This window comes from Bidens hawaiensis, unplaced genomic scaffold (assembly GCF_021521415.1).
Source record: "Bidens hawaiensis isolate Kalapana, Puna unplaced genomic scaffold, B.hawaiensis_p1.1 tig00006092_1, whole genome shotgun sequence".
NCBI classification, from domain to species: domain Eukaryota; kingdom Viridiplantae; phylum Streptophyta; class Magnoliopsida; order Asterales; family Asteraceae; genus Bidens; species Bidens hawaiensis.
In genome coordinates, this window is record NW_027491406.1 from 748,906 (window position 1) to 758,230 (window position 9,325).

The 9,325-nt window shown below is 38.4% G+C and overlaps 1 pseudogene; it reads left to right on the forward strand.

Annotated features, from left to right (window-relative positions):
* The first annotated feature begins 5,384 nt into the window (after positions 1–5,384).
* LOC143631559 (GATA transcription factor 5-like) lies at positions 5,385–6,515 on the forward strand (annotated as a pseudogene).
* The last annotated feature ends 2,810 nt before the right edge of the window (positions 6,516–9,325 follow it).

Genomic DNA, 9,325 nt, shown 5'->3' on the forward strand with positions numbered 1-9,325 from the left:
ATTGTTTGCCGGTTTGGCCTTCCACAAGAACTGGTAAGTGATAATGGTAACCAGTTTGTGGACAGCGGACTACAAGAATGGCTGAAAGAACTCCAGGTCGTTCAAAATTACACATCTATAGCCCATCCGCAAGCAAACGGTCAGGTTGAGTGAACCAACTGAACAACCAAGGCAGGAATTAAAGCGAGATTAGGAACTAAGCTTACAGGCTGGGTTGACGAGTTGCCTCATGTACTTTGGGCCTTCCGCACCCAAAAGAATTCCAGCAATTCTGAAACGTCTTTTAGTCTAGCCTATGGCACTGAGGCCATGATCCCAGCCGAAATTGGGATTCCATCCGCAAGAGTTTTGATGATCAATGATAATGATCGTGAACTTCGGATGAATCTTGATCTCATTGAGGAGAGAAGGGAACTAGCATCTATCCGCGAGCACAATTATAAACGCCAGTTGCAAAAGTGTTACAACTCGCGGGTCCAAAAATGTGAGTTCGACGCGGGAGACTTTGTCTTCCACAACAATGAGGCTTCTAGCCAGGAGCCTCCGGGCAAGTTGGCCCCAACTTGGGAGGGACCATATAAAGTTAAAAAAGTATTATCTAAAGGTGCCTACAAGTTAGAAAAGTTGGATGGGACGGAGATCCCTTGAACTTGGAATGAGGCTCAATTGGAAAAATGCTACATATAGTACGAAGGTCTTCCTTTCTTACTTTGGCCTGCGTGCCCAAATAGATTAGCACAGTTGTGTAATTTCATTTTTTGTAACTCGGCTTATGCCTGATCTATGAAATCTTGTGTTAACCTTTTGTAACTTTGTTAAGTTTGTAACCCTTTATTAACAACAACGAAGGTCCTAAAATACACTTATATTATGATGCATAAGACAAAGTGTACCGGACTAAGTAAAACTTCTTATTATTCATCAAAAGGGATTACAAGAAAAGAAAATAATTACAACAAAAGCAAAGAGGTCATATTCATGTTGCGGCGCCTTCATGCTCCGCGCTCCTGCCTTCCGCGTTATCTTCAGACTCTTCATATTTCTCATTGGGACGAAGGAGATCTTTTAACTGCTCCATCCCATCTTCCTTGTCTGCAAGCTCGGATATCTGCTCCACAAAAGAAAACTTTAAAGTATCAAAAGTTTTTGTCTTCTGGATAAGTATGGCAGCAGTATCTTGGCCGTGCAGAATGTGCTCTTCCGGAAGTTTGCCTTCCGAAGCAAATCTATAACCTTCCTGGAAACCTATCTGACGGCCATCTTGTTTAGACGCATTCAGAAGTATGGTGACACAATTTCCAAGATCATCACTATCCCGAACATGGGCAATAGCCTATGAGAAAAATTAAACATGAATGATCATGGATAATTTGATAATTTACAATATACAAGAGTGATACCTTGGGGATTCCTCTCGCTAGCAACCATGTCTTGTCTGCCTCAGCCTGGATAAGTTTCATCTTATGGCCAGCGCACTCCAAGGCTTGTTCTCGGCCCTTGGCAGCAAGATTGGTTAAACGCTCATCTTTAGCCGCTAATTCAGCTTGAAGAGTTCTTATCAGCTCATCTCATTCATCCAACTGCTTTTGGAGAACGTTCTTGGCTTCCTCAGCAGCGAGACGATTGGCCCTCTCAGCCTCCAAAGCCTGATGGCTCTCTTTCGCCTCATTCATAGCCCCAAGGCCTTCTTTCTTGGCTTCAGCCAAGTTAATTTCCAGGTCATCCCACACCTCATTCATCGCTAGCCAATTTTGGCATATCTCCTGGTTAGTGGAAATAGTATTCGCCAAATGATAAGAGTTTGAGTGCAATAACTCTTGGCGAACACGGCGACGTTGTCGCTCCCTTTCTGCTGGAGGAAGGCTTTCCTGCAAGTATTCAAAACATACATCCACGTCGTTTAGTGTTGAATTTCGGCGTATAGACCAACGCGGATGATGCGGGGCAGTATCCTCCTCATGAGGATATGCAGAGGTCTGACGCCCATAGGCGAATGTACTAACACCTCCTTGATCTCTGAAGCGATGACACACGCGCCTGCAAGCTGTCACCATGTACTGTTGAATGGTTATCCAATACAAAATGTCATCACCACAACTTGCAAATTTCAGAAAAATTCCCAAAAACACCCTTAAGTCCAAAATTTCACCCGCATAAAGTACTTCACGGGGAAGAAACACTGGACTGGGGGACTTATAGAGGTAGGGTACTAAAAAGACCCAAATATCCTTAAGTACTACCCGCGGGTCAGTTGAGGGTCCCTCATAAAGCACTCGCGGGACATATGGATCACCCGCTTAACCCTCTAAGGAAAAGACATCCTCATGACACATGCGGAAGCATCCTGGCATCCTCAAAAGTCATCCACAAGACAGAGTATTCGTCCGTATAAATGACCAAGAGGTAATACCACGGGACAGCTGTCAGTAACAAATTATCTTCTTGAAGATTTACTAAGATGCTTTCTTGGGCAATACGTGATCTCTCGTCCAGTAATTAAAGGACACCTGACAAAGCCGTTATAACCGTGCACATGACCAGGGTTGTCAATCATTCTATCCCGTGAGGATACGTATCCAGGTTGTTATACATGCACATGCAATGTATAACTGAACCTATCATTTGGGGACACGTGTCCAGGCGGTTATGAGAGCATCTTCTGAAAAGGACAGCTGGCTCAATCATCTTTCCACATCCTTCGGCTATAAATACCTTCTCAACCATCATGAGGTATTCATTCACTCCCACTGTACTCACACTATTTCACTTAAGTACTTTATCTTCGTCAACACGGTACTTATTCTCACGCCGGAGGGTGGTTACTGGAACACCCCTCTCTTGTCCTTCCGTAACGAGCTCACGGTGTCTGTTTTGCAGGTTCCGGTCACTGGACTTCGGGGAATTGGGCTTGTGTCGTACTGGTTGTTTTCCGTATCCTACCCTGTAGGCTCATCGGATCTAAGACCCGTCTAGGGAGTAGATCCGTGTTTCTTCACACATATTTAAAGGAAAACGAAAACCTTGAGGTCGAGATAGGTAATGATTTGACAGGGTTGATCATGATGAACGAAGATCGGAATCTAAGACAATTAGCAACTTTTGTGAATTTTAACGGTTAAGACAACCAATAAAATTCTATGAATGTATGGATAACCTCAATAAAATTTGATGAAGAAATTAATTAATAATTAAAGTCGAATCTTAAAATGAATACTAACATTTGATATATGTAAAGATTGAGAACATTATAGCCCCTAGACTATAGGTGTGGGTACAAGAATGAATTAAAACTATGTTTAGGGGGTATTTTGCTTAAAATTTAAAGATATATCGAAAATAAAAACGAGTCGGTTGTTGGTATTTGTTTAATAAATGAAAAAATCCGTGTTGTTATAGTCTCCCCTACATTAGGGAGTTTCGTGCCTAAATTAAAGAACACTCTAACAACACCATTAAATTCCGATGAAAAGAAAATTTTAAAATATAAATTATAAACTAATCATAATACAGAACTTTGAATAGTAAAGGCAACGCTGTAAATGAAAATCCGATAAGGGCACTTATATATAGGATGTACCAGCGGCGTATCCACCATGTCCTTATCATCTCAACATTTGTATCGTTACTCAAAACTACCTTCGGTTCTAGATTATGACACACAAATGTACGTACCATGATTTTCATGCGAGGACTTTAGTAATTACGTATCATCCAAAATTATTTAGATCGTCAGATGGTCCATATAACTCGTCCCATCGTGTGGGTTATTTTATAAATTTTAAAAAAAATTACCCGTCTTATTACTTTATAGTCTAAACTAGTCGTTACAATGTTGTTTGAAGTTTATATTCAAGTCCGGAACAAACCCCACCAATTTCCGCGATTCATTTTCGTTTGTAAGTAACTCATTCAACATCAAACTTTGTTTTGCAATGTTTCCATTGTCATCCTCAACAACGTAGACATAAACGACTTCATTTGGTCTTTCTTTAACACGTTTTAGAAAAAGCGTCATGTCATAGTCGTCGTGTATATCCACCGGATATGATTAATTATAGAACTTATAAGATAATCGTTTAATATGACCTATTTTAAAACGACTAGAAACAAAATCTGTAAACTCAAAATAACCGAACCTTAAAGATAGAGATACACCTTTCCATCCACAATCAAACAGAACATACTTAGTGTTATCCTTTTGTTTCTTCCCAATTCCATTATTATCAATTTCCTCCCCCATTGATGTGCAGGTTCAAAACAACAAGAACATGACGTTTATAAACCCAACAACTTCAAAACAACACTGTAACGACTAGTTTAGACTAAAGTAATGAGACGAGTATTTTTTTAAAAATTTATCAAATAAATCAATATACCGGTAAAAAGAGTCGCAACGAGTATATTGTTACGTTAAACTAGCCAAGACGAGTTATTTACTAATTAACTACTCGTATCAGGAATGTAAACTAGCCACGACGAGTTAACTACATATAAACTACTTGTATGGGTAATGTAAATTAGGTAAACTTATCATGACGAGTTACTTACTAATAAAATACTCGCATCGGGAATATAAACTGGTCACGACGAGTTAACTACATATAAACTACTCGCATGCGTAATGTAAAACAGATAAACTTATCGAGGCGATTTTATTACTAATAACATACACGTATGGTGAATGTAAACTAGTCGTTGACCAAGATCTACTCGTAACGACTAGTCGACCTATTCAACTAACCATTCCGGAGTATTTTGTAAAACTAACTGGTTCGATGTATTTGGTAAACAAAAGCATCGCATCGTCATGGTTAGTTTGATAAACTACCCGTGTCTCCTAAAGTTTTGAAATCTACTAGTCGCGAGTTAAGGGTTTCTTATTTACTATCGTGGGCTTTGATTACGAGGCTTGAAACTTATTTAATCGTTACGAGTTGATGATTAGTGAAACTGGTCGTTACGGTTAGTTTATGGACACATGACAAGTTTTAATTGGTTTTACAAACTACTCGTGTGTAATCGTAAACTGTTTTTCACGACTAGTTTATAATACCTATTTTAGGAATTTGTTGAAAATGACACATAAACCCTGAAAAACGTATTTATAAACGCTTATTTTATGAATTTTCCCTACAAGATATTATAATATTATACTTATATATGGGCATATTCAAATTTTAAAAAAACCATTGGATTCCAAATTTAATTTGAAGTTAGAAAAAGGTTAAGAGGAAACAATATATAAATAATAAAAAAATGGCGTTTTGTATAATAAGATTTGTATGTATACATTGAGGTGTACTAAATCACTTGAAAAGCACTTGTTTCTCATTCAATGCTTTACCAAACACACCACCATAATAATATTACCATCACTCCTCTATTTTCATCATTCTCTTGATCCTTTTTCATTCGTTAATTCACCATGGAATGCGTTCAAGGCGACTTGAAAAACAGTTTTAACGCCGTTAAAGCAAACCCTAACCACCACACGCACGACGACGACTTCTTCGTTGACGGCCTTCTTGATTTCTCCGACAACGGTGGTTTCGAGGAACAAATCGATGAAACCCATGTTGTTGTTGACGACAAAAGCGTTAAACTTTCGCCGGTTAAAACCGAAACTAACCACACCGCCGTCGGCTTTCCCTACCGAGAACGACCTATGCCTTCCGGTAAGGTTTTTTATAACTTCGAATGTTTTTTGTATTTTCAACAAATTAATATATATATATATATATATATATATATATTTTATTTGTGGTAGGCTGATGACGTTGCAGACCTTGAATGGGTTTCTCATTTCGTGGACGACTCATTCTCCGGCGGATACTCTTTAACATGTCCTGCCAGAAAGTTGCCGGAGAAAAAAACTGAACCGGAAACCTTAGTAACCGTAAACCCTAAACCCACGTTAACGACTCCGGTTCACACCAAAGCAAGAAGCAAACGCTCACGAACCGGCGGCCGGGTCTGGTCGTTGGTGTCGTCGCCGGCGACAAGTTCTTCCTCGTCGTCGTACTCGTACACTTCAAACCCATGGCTAATATTGTTCCCGGAGTCAACCCAATCCGCCGAGTCAATGTTCGGAAAACCGCCGGTTAAAAAACCGAAAAAAAGAAACGCGGCCGTCGGCGTGGCTGAGCAATGACGGTGCAGTCACTGTTTTGTTCAAAAGACGCCGCAGTGGCGAGCCGGTCCGCTCGGAGCCAAGACTTTGTGTAACGCTTGTGGAGTCCGGTACAAGTCGGGTCGGCTTTCACCAGAATATAGACCGGCTTGTAGCCCGACTTTTTCAAGTGAAGTTCATTCCAACAACCACTGGAAGGTTTTGGAAATGCGGCAGAAGAATGTTGCCGACGGTGGTGGTTTAACTTTTCCGGTGAGAAGTTTTTGAAGTAATTAGGTAGGAAACAAGAAGAATTTAGTTACTTAGGATTTGTAGGAACCCGGTTTAGTTAGTTTAGTTACCCGGTTCTGACCGGTAGGTTTATTTATGATAACTGATTATTATTATTATTATGAGACTTTCGTCTAGTTTTTTTTATTATAAAAGTTGTTTCTATTTGTTGTTTTATTTATTTTGTATGCTAAATATGTAAGGGTACAAGTTGATGTTCTGGTAAAGTTGAAGGTCTAGTTTAGAAAGTTTAATAAAACCCGTGAGGCCGTTGAAAAATGGGAAATTTATGAATTTGATTGAGGGTGGGTGTGGGGATAATGTTAGTGTAGGAACGGGCGTGTGATACGTTGGTATGCATCGTTTGATCTCAACCGTTGGATGGAGATCAAAGGCTGAGAATAGGGAAGAGGTTTGGACGTCATGAGGATTGGAGGGGGGAAGTATCTTTCACACCGCACGAGAAAATTTAAAAAGAAGGACCAGGGGTTTTGTTGATTGTACATGCCACTTTCTTTCGGGCTACTTTGGTTCTTTCTTCACTTTAAACTTCGATACAAATGCTAATATTCTAAGCATTCTCATCTCTTATCCTCGTCACTATAATTTAACTAAAAACTCATATTCCCTAAATTTATTTTTCACTTTTCAAAAACCTTCCACATCTAATCACCCATTTCACATCTCTATATTAATTTTTTTATTATTTGTTTCTTCTATTTTCATTCACAACCTTAAGCACTATCTATTTTGTCTATTTTGTCAAACAATCAAACCCATGAAACCGAGTTGCGCTACTCATTAAAAAAATATTATACTTGCTATTAAAATTTCTATATGAATAGAAAAAAGGATCATTGAAAGGCTAATCATTCAAAACCATACAATCAAAGTAAAACTATATCACATAACGCAAACAATTAGATCATAACAAGCATTAATACTCGAAAACTTAAATTCGACAACATATTATAACTTCACCAAAAGAAAGACTGCCTTTTTAACTTACAATCAATCAATCAATCAATCAATCAATCATACCCAGTGAAGTCCCACCAATAGCATAGCTATAAGTAGGGTCTGGGGAGGGTGTGATGTAGGCACACCGTACCTCTATCCATATGGATAAAGAGATGGCTTCCAGAGAGACCCTCAGCTCTAAAGTACATGTGTATGAAACAATACAGAGGAAATCAGAGTTCGACAGTAATAATAATAATAATAATAATAATAATAATAATAATAATAATAATAATAATAATAATAATATTTATGTAGAGAAAATATTATTATGATGTGTGACTAAAATAAGGTAAATAGAAGCCCTAAGGTATTTCTTTCTCTCTAAAAATCCTTAACTTTAATTCTACTTCTTCAAGAATTCATATCCTCAACCATGTCCTCGGAGAGGTTTAGGTCTATCAAATCATGCTTATTCCTCTCATCCCAAGTCAATTTAGGTCGTCCTCTACCCCTTCTCCCCTCTATAGTAATGTTTTCTACGGATCTAACATGATTCATCGTTTGTCTTCTCTTCACATGTCCAAACCATCTCAATCTCCACTCTCTTATCTTGTCTGCTATGTTCGCTACCACTAATCTCTCCCGAAAAACAACGTTTCTTATTCGGTCTAACCTTATGTGCCCACACATCCAACGTAGCATTCTCATTTCTGCTACCTCCATCTTCCGCACTTGTGCCTTCTTGACTTACGGTTATCTAAATTCGTCAACATCGATTAACGCTTAACTTGATGACGCTTAAAAAAACCACCAAAAAATAGTTAGCATCAAGTAATTACTAAACATTCAAAAAATAGTCTTCGTTCTTCAAAGTTGATTATCTAAATCATGGTCATGTCTCATTATGATTTCCCTTTGAAGTCCCTCAATATATAGTCGTTGAATTTTAGACATAACACTCACATCCATCATCATAATTCTTTGATCTGAATCCTTCTTTGCAAGCTCCGCTTTCTCAGCTTCAATCCTCAACTTTTCTTTCTTTAACTTCAATCTTTCATCTTCAAGATGTAACTTTTTTTGCTCATTTGCGTTGTCATGCTCCATCTTCTCAGCCTTAAGACGATAATACTCTTTCTCTTGAGCACTCGACTCCTCTAAAAGGGTATACTTCATCTTTCTAAGTTGGATTATTTCCTCCGATTGAATGCTTTGGGCCTTTCGTTTTGTTTTTTAGCTTTCCTACCTATTGGTCGGTCCAACTCGATAACATTCTCTGTTGGGGATGAGGTTGTGGTCGGGGTCGGGGATGGTACCGTTGTCTTCTTTTTAATTGTGTCAATCCACTTAGGTTGGTCCTTTAATAGGTGCCAACAATGCTTGAACTGAAAGATTTTTTACGTATTGATTGGTACATAATCTTCGCCCTGTCAAACTTTCATTTAAACCAATAAAATTCATGTAAAAAAAATAAAATATAAATTAAAATACTCTCAACACAAGTAAGAACGAAATTTCTACCTTATCGTGGTTGGTCAAGCCACTTTGATTTAACCTTTCAACTTGATCTAGGTACGAACAAAAGTAATTTGTGGCCTTTTGAATACATGACCATCGATGTGTTAAAGACTTCAATGACCGCCCGGTTGTGGTTTTTTTATATTGGTCAAAGTATTCCAAGACTTTTTCCCAAAATTGAGATTGTTTTTTATCAGTACCTTGAATGGCATCAATGCTACAATTTATCCATGCAGAGACAAGAAACTTGTCTTCTTCAGAGACGAAGTTAGTACCCCTCATTGATCTCTTAACGTTGGTTGGATAAGTAAGAGGCAAGGGAGGAGAGTCATCTAGGGTCATATGAGAGTTTCCAGTAAGAAGGTTGGTGTAGTATTTTGTGAGTTCATATCTTGACTTTTCATATCTAAAAGATTCACACACAATTATATGAAATGAAAAGAT